The sequence below is a fragment of the Colletotrichum lupini genome, chromosome 8 (genome assembly GCF_023278565.1).
Source record: "Colletotrichum lupini chromosome 8, complete sequence".
NCBI classification, from domain to species: domain Eukaryota; kingdom Fungi; phylum Ascomycota; class Sordariomycetes; order Glomerellales; family Glomerellaceae; genus Colletotrichum; species Colletotrichum lupini.
The window spans coordinates 1,191,043-1,207,987 of record NC_064681.1 but is presented as its reverse complement, the minus strand read 5'-3'; positions in this window follow the sequence as shown (position 1 = coordinate 1,207,987).

Sequence of the window (16,945 nt, the reverse complement as noted above, 5' to 3'; positions counted from 1 at the left end):
GTTTTATCAAGGTATATAATAAAGACTCGATATTAACCCTAATAGACTAGCTTGCCTGTAAAGGCGAAGATGGCCCCCAATGAGGCGGACCAGACCCCAAAGGGATGCATATTATATAGTTAAAAAGTATACCGTATTATATAATTTCTCTTAAAAACGTAATCCCATTAAGGTCGATCTTTTGCGCCTATAAAGCCGGAAAAAAACTGCTATATATCATAAATACTTACCTCCCCCTATAATATTAATAAGCTAACTACTTTTTTTTATAACGTAAGAACTTCGGTATTAAAACTAATAGTCCTATTAAAACTACTTATAAGGACCTAAAGTTTTATATTATTAATAATAACTCTAACTTATATACTACTACTTGGATAATTAAGGAGATATTACGTAATAAGGCCCGTACTTATAGAGAGAGGGTAATATAATAAAGTCTTATACTTATTATAAATAACTCTACTATAACTAGCTTAGAACCGTCTCTAAGGAGGTAAGTTTAAAATACTAAAGTTAATAAATATTTAGTATTAAAGAGCTCTTCCCTTATTACTAACTAACTAAATTCCTTACCCTCTTAATTTATTACTATACCTTAATAGCTTTAGAAACTAGTACCGTCTCTTATATAATTATAAACTATTCGATTTTATTAAAGCGTAAAGAGCTATTTATAAAAATATATATTTACCTTTATTAGCTATTATATTAGTTATTAATAAGTTTATTTTATCGATTTATAAATTATATTAATTTTATTATTAAATTAAAATATTAGAGATACCCTATTTAATATTAAAGACTTTATTATTATTATTACTCTACGTAAGTACTTAAAAAATAAAAATATTACTTATTATAGTACCTTATTAACTCCCCCCTTTTTAAAAATACTTACTTCCTTGATAATACTAGCCCGGCTAATAGTAAGGGTACCTAAATAACCTCGTAAAGCTTAGAACTTAGTACTATAACTAATTAAATAAAATATATATTATATTAAGTTAGTGTTTAAGTATAATAATAACAACGAATTAGCTTTATAAAGTATATAATTAATAATAATACTAAGTAGAGGTTAAGTAATAAGAATAGAAAAAGCTTAGTAATAAATAATAAAAAGATATAATAAATAACTTTAGCCTCTTCTAGCCTTGTTAATATTAATAAAAGCATAACTTTAGCAACTTATTTAGCTAATTAAAGGCCGTAGTTAAAGAAGTTTTAATTAAAATTAATAATAATCGAGATTTATTAAGATTTCTTAATTATAATAATAAAAGCTGAAGTAATTTTCGAATTATATAAATTTATATAGGTAAGTTCCATACGAAGCTAGTAACTAAAAAAATCGCGATTATCCTATTATTTAAAAAAGGTAGGATATAGCCCGCCTAGCTAACTAATATAACCCCCCTAGTAGAACTTATAGTATTTTTTTTATTATAATATTGAAATAAAATAATTAAATAATAGACTAAACTATAAAAAACTTAGAGCTTTCGAAATTACTAAAAAAGTCTTATTAATTAATTATAAACTAAGATTATTAAATACGATATAATATTACCCCCTTTTTTATATTTTATTATTTAAACTTATATAAAAAAGATTATATAGAAAAGATTATGTTATTATTGAACTAAATTAGTTAGAGTTTAAAGTTGAACTATTTATTAACTATAGAGTTAAGAGTTAAATATAAGAGTTCCTTATTAAATAAAAGGGCTATAAATAAAAAGGAAATATATAAGAACTTATTACGAACTTCTAGAACTCTTAAGAATTCTTTTTAAAATACTAAAATTAAAATTAAAATTAAAATTCTTAATTATTATAATATCCTAGTTAATTACTTTAAAAATATTATTAAAATTACGCCTCTTACGTAATAATTAACTTAATCTTATTAATAATATTATAAAGATTAGGAATTACTTTCCTCTTTTTAAATACTATCCTTTTAAAAAAAAAAAAAAAAAGGATTTAATTTTAATAAAAACTTTTTTTTTTTAGCTTATATACGGCGCAAAGCCTTTACTTATTTTCTAAAAAAAAGCTCTTTTATCTCCTCTTTATATTCTAACCTATCGGCTTTAAATAAAAAACAATCTATTATAAACACGATTAATATAAAAAAAACCAAAAAAAAAAACCCTTATAATTATATATAGTATTAGTAGTTATGTTATAAAAATAACTACGACGTATATACTTATAATACCTTAATTTACCTTTAAATATCCTATATTTTCGCCTTAATAAATAATAAAATAAATAAAGTATTACGATTTCGAATCCTCGCTTTTTAATTTTAAAAATAAGCTTTAATTAATAATATATCGAAGATTTAGTAAATATCTTAGTATTTTTAAAAAAACTACTTAACGAGCCATAACCTAGGCTATAATAACTTAGTTATAGGTTTATAAAGCTAAAACCTTTAAAAAAGAGACCTAATATTACGACTTAATATATATAACTAAGACTAGGGCTCGCCCCGTAGGCTTATAATAGCTATAATGTTCTATATATATCCCTTTAAGGTCCGGCCCGCCTTAATAAGGGCTAACTTTACCCTTATAAGCAAGCTAGTCTACTAGGGTTAATACAAAGTTTTTATTATATAATAAACTTTATAATTAATAATACCCTTTAGGGTCCGGTCCGCCTTATTAGGGGCCATTTTTGCCTTTATAGGCAAGCTAGTCTATTAAGGTTAATATTAAGTATCTTTATTACGTATTTTAATAAAACTTTATAACTAACTATAGCCGGCCGTAGCCGTTACTAAGTAGAATAACCCCGCCGTAATATATTAATCGCCCTCTAAATAGCTAAAAACTACTCCCTACTTTTTACTTTTTTTAATAATACTAAATTCTTTTTTAATCCTTTTTAATTTACTTTTATATAGTAATTTTAAAATATTAATAATACTTAGGAATACTCAAATATTTCGAAGCTATTATATTATATAAACTAGGCGCTAATTATAATAATACCTATGTTAATATTTTTAATTTTTAAGTCGATAGTATTTAATCCGTATTCCTTAAGACGATCGTATTATAGTTCGGGGTCCTTTAGTATAATACTTATAAAATCGAACTTTTAGCCCTTAAAATATCCCTATAGATCGATAAGTTAACGTCTTAGTATTTTAGTAATATGTATTTAAAATAGATAATTTAATAGTAATAGTAATCCCTTTAGGGTCCGGTCCGCCTCATTAGGGGCCATCTTCGCCTTTACGGGTAAGCTAGTCTATTAGGGTTAATATTAAGTTTTTATTACGTAATAAGCTTTATAACTAATAATAGCTAGCCGTAGTTATTAATATTAATTAAACTTAAGATACTAATAACCCCGCTACCGTAGTATATTAATTACTTTCTTAATAGCTAAATACTACCCCTTATTTTCTCTTTTTATTTTATTTAATAATAACCTCTCCTTATTAATATTCCTATTTAATACGCTCGCTTACGCTCTTTCTAAGCTCTTAATTATATTCTTAAGTCTAGGCTTATTGATACTTTATTATATTAAAAGGGCACTAATAAGGACGACGCTTATTATAATATATCTATTTATTTTTTATAAATCGATATTACTAATATAGTATTTATTAAGGTAGTCTCTTTATAGCTCGGGGTCGTTTAGTATAATACTCGTAAGATTAAACTTCTAGCTATTAAGGAAGCCCTAAGGGTTAACGAGTTATTAATAATATCTTAGTATTTTAATGAAGTATACTTAAGGTAGACGGTTAGATAGTAATAGCGATAGTAATAGCGAGGGAAGTAGCGTTTTTAATTTTAATAAAAGAAACGAGCTAATAAATATATATATATATATATATATATAGTAAATATTAATAATAAGAAGGTTAGTATTATTCTTAACAATAGTAATAAGGGTATCTCCGATATTACTATTATAAACTATTATATTTAAAAAAGTAGCTAACTTAGCTAGGTGCGCAGGCTTATAAAGTAGTAATATAGGGCGCTTAATATTACCGTCCGTTAATAATCCGTAGTTATAAACTTTATGAGAGGGAAAGTTAAAAAGGTAGAAAATCTAAAAAAAAATAGTTTATTAAGATAGTATAAGTATATACTAATACCGTATATTAATATTATACAATTAATATCGAGAACCGCCCGAGTAGCTAGTAAAGGCAGAATACTAAAACAAATAGTAATAGTAATAGTAATAGTAATAGTAATAATAATAGTAATAATAATAGTAATGGTAATAGTAATAGTAATGGTAATAGTAATGGTAATGGTAATAGTAATAGTAATAGTAATAGTAATAGTAATAGTAATAGTAATAGTAATAATAATAGTAATGGTAATAGTAATAGTAATAGTAATAGTAATGGTAATAGTAATGGTAATAGTAATAGTAATAGTAATAGTAATAGTAATAGTAATGGTAATAGTAATGGTAATAGTAATAGTAATAGTAATAGTAATAGTAATAGTAATAGTAATAGTAATAGTAATAGTAATAGTAATAGTAATAGTAATATTAATAGTAATAGTAATAGTAATAGTAATAGTAATAGTAATAGTAATAGTAATAGTAATAGTAATAGTAATAGTAATAATAATAGTAATAACGTAATAATAATAAATAGCGAGGGAAATAGCGTTTTTTAATTTTAATAAAAGAAACGAGGTAACGAATATTTATTTTTGTATTCTGCCTTTGCTGGCTGCTCGGGCGATTCTCGATGTTGTTTATACGGTATTAATATACGGTATTAGTGGATACTTACACGAGGTAACGAATATATATATATATATATATAAGTAAAGTTAAAAGTATTAGGGTAGATATAAGGTCGATACTAGCTATTCTTAATAATAATAATAATAATACCTCTAATACTACTATTATAAACTATTATTACCTAGAGGGCTGCAAACTTAGCTAAGTAGACGTAAGCTTATAAAGTAATAATATCGTACTTAATATTATTATTAATCCGTAATTATAAGCTTTATAAAAAGGAAAGTTTAAAAAGGTAAAAGAATATTTAAAAAGAAATAGTCTAACGAGATAGTAGGAGTATTTACTAATATTATATATTAATACCATATAACCGATATTAAGAATCGCCCGAGTAGCTAGTAAAGGTAGAAATAAAAAACAAATAATTAATAATAGCCGGCCGTAGTTATTAATACTGACTAAACTTAAAATATTAATAACCTTATTACTATAATATATTAATTACTTTCTTAATAACCGAATACTACCCTTTACTTTCTTTTTTTATTATATTTAATAATAACCTCCCCTTATTAATTTTTTATTTAATATATTTACTTATACTCTTTTTAAGCTCTTAATTATATTATTAAGTATAAGCTTATTTATTTTATTATATTATATTAAAAAGGCGCTAATAAGAGCGATATTTATAATAATATATTTATTTATTGTTTATAAATTAATATTATCAATATAATACTTATTAAGGTAGTCTTTTTATAGCTCGGGGTTATTTAGTATAATACTTCTAAAATCGAACTTCTAGCTATTTAAGAAGCCCTAAGGGTCGACGAGTTATTAGTAACGTCTTAGTATTTTAATAAAGTATATTTAAGAATGAGTTTTGCTATTAGGGTAGTACCGTTTGGCTATTAGGGTAGTAATCCACTTTTATCCAGCCCGTGCGACCAACTAGAGGCTACTAATTCTTTAGCGTACTCTCCCTAACCTACCTCCTATACTTATCACACGGGCCTGAGCTCAAAATACCTATATCAACTTAGTACGTACTACTACCTTAATTTCTAATTATACTTCTACTTACCTAATTACCTACTTACCTACTTTAACCTACTTCTACTTACGACGTCATTACTACTTCTATTTTTAACCTCTATTATTACGTCGTTACCGTTATATGGTTAATTAATAATAAATCTATTATAACTTTTAATATTAGCGGTTAATTTAAAAAACTCTTATAATACTACTAATATTCTTTTATATATTGAAAACTTATTAAAAAACTATATATTTATTAATTTAATTAACGACTTTATAACTAACCTCTAGTCGTTTACTTATAATTACGGCTTTATAATTATTTATTATAACGGATCTAATTAACTACCTTAATAATAAAGCTACTTACTATATTTTATAATATAATTATAATACTATTCATTAAACCGTACTATTAGCCTCTACTAATTAAAAATATCAAAGTCGGCTATCCTTAATAAGGTATAACTATTACTCGTACTTATAATAAAAAAAGTAAATATTTAGAATTAAAATAGGAGATTATAATTACGGCCTATCCCTATACCCGTCGGTTTACCTTACTTATTATTAACTTTCTTTTAACTAAACCACCCTTCTTAATAGCTTATTTTAATATAATACTATTAAGCCTTATAAAATCTCTATAATAATTTATCATTATATACTTAACGTATTATTATTTGTTTTTTGTTTTTACTTTTGCTAGCTGCTCGGGCGATTCTCGATATTAGTTATATAGTATTAATATATAGTATTAATAGATACTTATACTATCTCGTTAGACTATTTTTTTAGATTTTTTACTTTTTTAAACTTTCCTTTTTATAAAGTTTATAATTACGGATTAATAGTAATATTAAGCGCCCGATACTACTACTTTATAAGCCGCCTACTTAGCTAAGTTTATTACCCTTTAGGTAATAGTTATTTATAATAGTATAGTATTAGAGATACCCTTATTACCGTTATTAAGTATAATACTAACCTTATTAATATTTACTATGTTTTTAAGTTTAATTCGTATATATATATATATTTATTACCTCGTTTTTTTTATTAAAATTAAAAAACGCTACTTCCCTTACTATTTATTATTATTATATTATTACTATTACTATTATTATTATTATTATTAAATTATCTATTTTGAATATTTGTTTTTGTTTTTTATTTCTACCTTTGCTGGCTGCTCGGGCGATTCTCGATATCGGTTACACGGTATTAATACACAATATCAGTGGATACTCACACTGTCTCGTTAGACTATCTTTTTAGATTTTCCACCTTTTTGAACTTTCCCTCCTGCAAAGTTTACAATCACGGATTGACGGCGATCTATTTTGAATATATATTATTAAAATACCGAGATACTAACTTATCGATTTATAGGGATACTTTAAGGGCTAGAAGCTCGATTTTATAAGTATTATACTAAAAAGCCCCGAACTATAATAAGGTCGTCTTAAGGAATACGGATTAGATATTATTAATTTAAAAGTCTAAACTACGTATATTAATAAAAGTATTACCCTTATTAATACCTAACTAATATAATATAGTAGCCTCAAAATACTTAACCGACTCTTAAGTATTATTAATATTTTAGAATCGCTACGTAAGAGTAAATTAAGAAGGATTAAAAAAAGAAATCTAGTATTATTAAAAAAAATAGAAAGTAGGGGGTAGTTTTTAGCTATTTAGAGGGTAATTAATATATTACGGTAGTAAGACTATTAGTATTTTAAGTTTAGTTAGTATTAATAATTAGTAATAGCTATAGCTAGCTATAGTTAGTTATAAAGTTTTATTAAAGTACTCAATAAAAATACTTAATATTAACCTTAATAGACTAGCTTACTTATAAAGGCAAAGATAGCCCCTAATAAGGCGGACCGGACCCTAAAGGGTAACGTACTATTATATTTTAAATAAAAAAACGTTTATAATAAGTAATAGAAATAGCGCCTCGACTACCTTGTTAACAAGACCCCTATTTAAATAGTCTTTTATAATATTTAGACCCGCGGCCTCTATTACCGTATTTTATAAAATAGAAAAAAACCCCGACCTACCTAAGGCTATACTATAGACCTACCAATAATATAAATAAATATAATAGCGCTTTCTATCAGTAATTAGCTTCGATAATATATATAAAATAAATAAGTTTAAAATACCTCTTTTTCAGGTTATTAATATTATAAAAACTAGTTCGCTATTTAACTACGCTTTTATTATTATCTTATTAAAATACCGCAAATTATATAACTTTTTTATCCCCCCGACGGAGTAATCTACCGGGGCCGTACCGTATATTACGTATTAAAAAAAACTAGGTATAATACGCTCTATACCTAACTACTAACTAAAACCGTAATAATAATTAACTAACTCGATTATTATCTCCCTTTTATTAATAGCTCCTAACCTTCCGCTACCCGCCTATAGGGCAAGCTTTACTTATTTTAATATATATAAAACCTCTTTATACTAGCCTATATAAGTAGCTAAGTTTAATATAATCTCTTTCTTTATATAAATATTATCGTCGCCCAGGGGGTCCCATAAGAGCTATTTAAAATATTAGCTTATTACTTTAATTTTATATATTTCTAACCTATTTATTATAATTATTATAACTAGGTTAGTATTAATAAACTAGATTTAAATGCGGTTAAGGGCCGCCTCTAACTATCGCAGCCGACTATTATAACTAACTATTACGGCCGACCTCTACTATTAACCTTCTTAACTAGCGCTACTACGTAAGTATATTACTTAGCTTATTATTAATAAGTAATAGGGTAGCTTACTTATCCTAAATTATATAGTAGTTTTTGTATTAAAATTATTATATTACGTTAAGCGCATACTAAGGGCATATTATATATATTATATATATTATATAGTTAAAAGATATACTATATTATATAATTTTCTTCAAAAGCGTAATCCCGTTAAGGTCGACCTTTTGCGCCTATAACGCCGGAAAAAAACTACTATAAAAAAGTTTCAAATAAATTTAATATTAATAAGGGTGAAAAATCTGTTAAAGCTTTTATATTAGCTTATAAAAATAAAAAGCTACTACCGCTACGCTCTTATATAACTTATAAACTACGGTACTTAATAAAATCTTATATACTAATTTATTATTTATTATTTAATAGCTCGAGGTTATTTAGTTCGAGTATATACCTACGGGCTTTTATTAATTATAAATATACGTATTTTATATAAATTCAAAGGTTAATTTGAATACTGCTTGAAAAAGAGTATAAATAGATTTTACTAACTAAAGTTTAGCTCTCTTATACTTAGTTAATACGTATATCCCCCTCTATCATTGATAAGTTTAATACTTTATTAAGAAATATAAGAATTTTAATATATATACAAAGTCGCTTACTAAGACCGCTTATAAAGACCTAAAGTCTTTTATTATTATTAACTATATAAACCTTTATACCGTTTTTTAAGTAATTAATAAAATATTAGTTGATAAAAAAAGGGGGTACGCCGAGGTTATTATTATTAAAAAGTCTTATATTTATTATAAGCATTTTTACTAAGTATAGCTTAGTAATAGAACTAAATAACCCCCCGATAGAGCAATCCGCCGGGGCCGTACCGTGTATTACGTATTAAGGAAAACTAGGTATATTACGCTCTATACCTAACTACTAATTAAAACTCCCGACCTTTTACTACCTATCTAGAGGGCGAGCTATACTTATTCTAACGTATATAAGACCTCTTAGCCCCCTAACGGAGCAATCCGCCGGGGCCGTACTATATATGATATATTAGGGAAAACTAAGTATATTACGCTCTATACCTAATTATTAATTGAAATAGCTCCTAACCTTCCGCTACCTATTTAGAGAGTAAACTATACCCACTTTAACGTATATAAAACCTCTTAATATTAGCCTATATAAGTAGCTTAATCTTATATTATATACTCTTTTTTATTAAAAATTAAAGAACCCCTTATATACTCTTTTATATTTATAATATAACTTATATTAAAAACTTTTTAATTTTATAAAATACAATTTCTAAACTAGTATTAATATACTAAATCTTAACGTCCGTATTAGCCTAGCTATTTACGGTATTTATATTATTACTTAGCTATGTTCTATATTATTAAAAAATATTATGCTACTCCTTAGGTATATTTATATTAATTATAACAGTTAAAGCGTCGAGGGGGCCTAATTAATCGAGCCCTAGAGGGGGGGACTTGTTAAAGGGCATCTTTAGAGTAGGTTCTTAACGAGGTAGTAGTTTATATATTAATAAGTTAGTTTAATAAGTGTATTTAATAAATTTATTTAGTTTAAATAAAAAGTAGCTTTAAGTAATATTAAAAATAATAGGAATAAAAAGAATCTTTACGAGCTCTAGTATAAGTAGCTAGATATTAGCCCTTTTAGCCCTTTCTTTAAAAACCTCTATATTACTATTAAAGTTTAGAACTTCTATAGTTAAAAAGGCTACTTCTAACCTTTACGGCCGACCTCTATTATTAACCTTTTTAACTAGCGTTACTATATAAGTATATTACTTAGCCTATTACTAGTAAATAGTAAAATAGCTTACTTATCTTAAATTATATAGCGGTTTTCGTATTAAAATTATTATATTATATTAAGCACGTACTTAAAGTATATTACGTATATTATATAATTAAAAAGTATGCCGTATTATATAATTTCTTTTAAAAACGTAATCCCGTTAAGGTCGATCTTTTGTGCCTATAAGGCCGGAAAAAGAAACTACTACATAACTAACTAAATAAGATATAAAGCTCTAAATTTTATAACGTATTAATACCGAATTACTTTTATTATAATACTATTACTTATTAATAAGAACTTACTTAGTCTTTGGCCTTATTATAAGTACTTTACGAACTTATATAAACTACTTTATAACTATAAAATCCTCGAGATCTTAAAAATATTTAAAAATTAGTTAAAGAAGTACGATATTTACTTATATTAATAACTTAAGTAGCCTTTAGTATATCGATCTATTTTATTTATATAATATATACTAACTTCCCTAAGATTTAAATAATATTTTAATACGAATTAAAGATCCTTATATTATAACTAGTTTATATAAATAACTATATAATTAAAAAATTATAAATCTAATATTTATATTTATAAATAATATCTCGTTATTAAATAGCCTCTTATTAAGTAGCTTACCCTTCTTAAATTAAAGACTAAAGGGGACCGTTAGTATTTCGAAGTATAAGTTAATTGTTATAATTACGAGCCCTCTACCGACCTTATTACCTATTCTTCTTATTATAAGTACTTAGTTTAATAAAATAAAGAGATTAGTTAGGCCTTCTAAACTATAACTACGGGTAATTATAAAATTATTATTATAATATCTGAGAGGTATTTAGACTACCTATTTAAATATAAAAATATTAAGAACGATATATAAAAAATATAGTTATAGAGCCTTAGTAAGTATACTCTTACTTAGGCCCTTATTATATTATTCTAAGAGCGTAGTATTAAGTATTTTATATAATAGTTTAACGGCTATATTACTAACCTCTTTTAGATCTACTTTTATTACGAGGTTATATAATAGTTTTTTTCCGGCTTTATAGGCGCAAAAGATCGACCTTAACGGGATTACGCTTTTAAAAGAAATTACACAATATAGTACACTTTTTAACTATATAATTCGCATAACGAGACAGTGAGAGTATGTACTGATACTGTGTATTAATACTGTGTAAACGATACTAAGAATCGCCCGAGCAGCCAGCAAAGGCAGAACACAAAAATAAAAATAAATAAGGAGTTTATAAATTACTCAATTAAGTAATACTATAACCTCGGTATTAGGGTAATTTCTTAAATAAAAAGTAGTTATAAGGAGATTAAAAGCTACCTCTTTAACTTAACTATAGATTTAAAGTTCTTTATAAATCGTATATAATAAATAATTGAAAAGTGATTTACGAGGTCGATCTTATTAAGTAAAGCTCTTATTAGCTCGTTAAGTTTAGTATTAATAATTACTAAAAAGCTTAAATAAGTAATATACGTACTTATTACTTAAAGAAGGCGTTAAGATTTATTATGATATAGTATTACTTAATTTATAAAAGGCTAAAAAAGACCGAATCCGACTTATTTTATATAAAATAATTTATTACTTAGTACGGCCTCTCTTATTTATATACTATTTATTGATATTTCGAGCGGAAGAAGCCTCTCTTATATTTTAATTATAACCGCTATTAGTACCTTAGTTACGACCTTATTATTAATAATATCTTATATTAAATTTTAAATTCCCTTGTTATTATATTACGAGGTCGGCTTTATAATAATAAAGTTAATATCTTTATAGCTATTTGTTTTTTATTTTTACCTTTACTAGCTGCTCCGGCGATTCTTAATATTAGTTATATAGTAGTAATATATAGTATTAGTAAATACTTATACTATCTCGTTAGACTATTTTGTTTTAGATTTTTTACTTTTTTTAACTTTCCCTCTTATAAAGTTTATAACTACGAATTATTAATAGCAATATTAAGTACCTAATATTATTACTTTATAAGCCTATGCTTACTTAGCTGAGCTTATAGCCCTCTAAGTAATAATAACTTATAATAGTAGCATCGGAGATGCCCTCGTTACCGTCGTTAAATAATATCGACCTCTATAAGCACAATATCTACTTTTTAACTTTACTCGCACATATAAATACATTCGTTACCTCGTTAAAAGGGCGATTAATATATTATAGCGGCGGGGTCGTTAGTATTTAGTAACGGCTATAGCCGGCTATAATTAATTATAAAGGTTTATAAAGTACGCAATAAAAATATTTAATATTAACCCTAATAAACTAGCTTATTTATAAAGGCAAAGATAGCCCCTAATAAAGCAAACCGGACCCTAAAGGGATAAAAAAGAGTATATAATATAGGATCTAACTACTTATATAGGCTAATACTAAGAGGTTTTATATATATTAAAATAAGTATAGCTCGCTTTTTAAACGAGCGGGGGAAGGTCGGAAGCTATTTTAATTAGTAATCAGGTATAGAGCGTAATATACTTAGGTTTCCTTAATACGTAATATATAGTACGGCCCTAGCAGATTACTCCGTCGGGGGGTTAATTAACGTTATAATTAGTAAGTATTTAATTAGTTTTTTTTTTTTAGTTTGAGTTTTGCTATTGGGGCAGTACTATTTGGCTATTGGGGCAGTTATTACATAAGGTTAGTTATTAACTTTTCATTAATCTTAATAACTTATATAATGAATAAAAAAATATCATTAAACTATTTTATAATAAGCTAAGTAAGTTATTAAGATTCATTGAAAAAAGAAAAGGGACTAAGCTTTAGTAATATTTTAAAAAGGGTAATATATTAAATAATGTATATTTCTTTTAAGAAATAGTATATAAAGTAAAGTATGAGCTATTTAAACTTTTTATTAAAAGGGAGAGGACTATATATTAATAGAAATTAGAAAATAATAAAAGGCTAAAAAGTATCGGTTTTATTAAGGAATTTTTAATTAAAATAGAGGGTAAGTTTTATTTTAATATATCAATATAAATAATAAAATAGTAATTACGTTATTTATAATAGCTTGAATAAAATATTATTTATTAAGTTATTATATATATAAGGATTACTAACTCTATAGAACTAGTTAATATTAATATAGTTTTTATTTAAAATAAGAGACGATAGTATATTATTATTATTGAAGCGTTAGTATTTTATAAAACGGCTTTAATTATTTAGGCTATTAAATTAAGCTTAGTAATATAGGCTCGGTATATAAGCTATTAAAAAAGCTGTTATAAAATATATAAACTAATATAGGTTTTTAAAAAAAAAGACGTAATACGCGTTAATTATAGTTTTATATAGTGGTTTTTTTCCGGCTTTATAAGTATAAAAGATTAACCTTAACGGGATTACGCTTTTAAAAGAAATCATATAATATAGTATACTTTTTAATCATATAATATATATAATATACCCTAAGTACGCGCTTAATATAATATAATAATTTTAATATAAAAACCGCTATATAATTTAGGATAGGTAAGCTGCTTTATAGTAGCGCTAGCTAAAAAAGTTAATAGTAAAGGTCGGCTATAAAAGTTAGAAATAGCCTTTTTTAACTATGGAGGTTCTAAACTTTAATAATAACGTAGAGGTTTTTTAAAAAAGGGCTAAAAGGGCTGATATTTAGTAAAGTTTATAAAGATTTTTTTTATTCTTATTACTTCTAATATTACCTAAAGCTCTATTTAAACTGAATAAATTTACTAAATAAACTTATTAAACGAACTTATTAATATAGAAACTACTACTTTACTAAAAATACCCCTTAATAAGTCCCCCCCTCTAGGGCTTAATAAATCAGGCCCCCTCGATACCTTAGCTATCGTAATTAACGTAAGTACGCTTAAAAAGTAGTATAATACTTTTTAATAGTATAGAATCTAGCTAGGTAATAATACGAACATTATAAATAGCTAGGCTAATATAGATATTAAAGTCTAATATATTAATATTAGTTTAGAAATCATATTTTATAAAATTAGAAATCTTTTTAATACGGGTTATATTATAAATATAAGGGAATATATAAGGGGTTCTTTAACCCTTAATAAAAAACAGTATATAATACGGAATTTAGCTACTTAATAGGCTAGTACTAAGAGGTCTTATATACGTTAGAGTAAGTATAACTTACCCTCTAAATAACTAAAAATAGTAAAAGGTTAAGAGCTATTAATAAAAGGGAGATAATAGTTAAGTAAGTTAATTTTAATTAGTAATTAAGTATAAAGCGCAATATACTTAGTTTTCTTTAATACGTAATATATAGTACGGCCCCGGCGGATTACTCCGTTAGGGGGGATTATAGCTTTATAATAAAGCTTTTTTAAAGTATAAGTATATAAAAAAGATTATCCCCCCGACGGAGTAATCCGCCGGGGCCGTACCGTGTATTACGTATTAGGGAAAACTGGGTATATTGCGCTCTATACCTAACTACTAATTAAAATAGTAGTTAACCGACTCGACCGTTATTTTCTTTTTATTAACAGCTCCCGACCTTCCCCCGCTTCTAGCCGTCTAGAGGGCGAGCTATACTTACTCTAACGTATATAAGACCTCTTAGTACTAGCCCGCGTAAGTAGCTAGATCCCGTATTATATACTCTTTCTTATTAAGGGTTAGGGGGCCCCTTATATATTCCCTTATATTTATAATATAGCCTATATTAAAGGGATTTTTAGCTCCGTAAAATATAAATTTTAAGCTAGTATTAATATACTGAATGTTAACGTCCGTACTAGCCCGGCTATTTACGGCGTTTATATTATTACTTAGCTAAATTCCGTATTACTAAAAGGTACTTTACTAATCCTTAGGCGTACTTATATTAGCTATAATAGTTATAGTATCGAGCTAGCTAAAGAGGGCGCCTAGCCCGAGAGCGGTAGACTGATTAACGGGTATCTTTAGGTTCTCGTTAAGGTAGTATTTTAACTAGCCAACTTCTTAACTAGTTATTTAACTAGCTATTGAAGTAGTAGTTTATATATTAATAGGTTTATTTAGTAAATTTCTTTAGTAAATTTGTTTAGTTTAAATAGAAAGTAGCTTTGGGCGATATTAAAAGCAATAAGGATAAAAAGAATCTTTGCGAGCTCTAAGTAGTAAATATTAGCCTACTTAGCCCTTTTTTTAAAAACCTTTATATTATTATTAAAGTTTAGAACCTCTATAGTTAAGGGCTGCCTCTAACTATTACGGCCGATTATTATAGCTAATCATTATAGCTAACCTTTATTATTAACCTTTCTAACTAGCGCTACTATAGGGTAGCTTACCTATCCCGAATTAAATAACTGTTTTTATATTAAAATTATTATATTACGTTAAGCGCGTACTTAGGATATATTGCGTATATTATATAGTTAAAAAGTATACTATATCGTATAATTCCCTTTAAAAGCGTAATCCCGTTAAGGTCGATCTTTCATACTTATAAAGCCGGAAAAGAACCACTATATAACTATATAATATAATGATATATAGTTATAAATTAACCTTAATATTTATAAATAAAGATTAAATACTATTATTAATAATAGTATATAAAAAACCTATATCTTATTAAGAATAGTAAATAAACTTAACTTACTATAAGTATATAAAAATAAACTATACTAATTATACATAATAAAAAAAGAACGAGTTAACTATAATTATAAATATCTTAATTTTTAAAAACCCGTATGCGTTTTAATATATATTAATAATTAGTAAAAATAATTATAATATAATATTATAAAACTTAGAAATACCGACGTTATCCTAGGACTCTCGTAGTTATAAAAGTATAATTTATAAATAAATTAGATTACTAGCTAAATCCTCTAAAAAAATCTAATTACTAAACGATTTAAAAAAAAAAAAGGGTTAAATAGATTTTTAAGAACTCCTAAAGAACGAAAATAAATATAATATATAGCTTTTATTAAAATAGGAAAAAGTTATAAAAAGTTTATAATTAGTACTAATAATTAAATATCGTAATAACTCTAGACTATACCTAAGGAGTACTAGATATATATAAAACCATTCCTAAAACCTAAAAAAATAGAATTACTAAAACATAGTAATTAAGATATAAAAATTAAACTTAAAAAAAGAATATAACCTAGGTTCTATTTAATATACCTAATAAATTAAAAAGAATAAAAATACTTTAATAAATATATTAATAAAAAACTTAAAAAAGAATATATTTAACTATTAAATTCTCCTATAAGATTCCCCTTATTTTTTATATTAAATAAGAGTAAAGAATTAAAACCTATTATCGACTATAAAAAACTTGATAAAATTATAAAAAAACATTATTACCCCTTATTACTTATTATTAGATTTGAAAATTTATTTTATAAAACCAACTAGTTTACTACTATAGATCTTAAAAAAGTATTTTATTAAATTTAGATTAAAAAATAAATAAATAAAAAACGGCATTTCGAACTTATAAAAAACTCTTTAAATATCTCGTTATACCCTTCGGACTTATTAATAC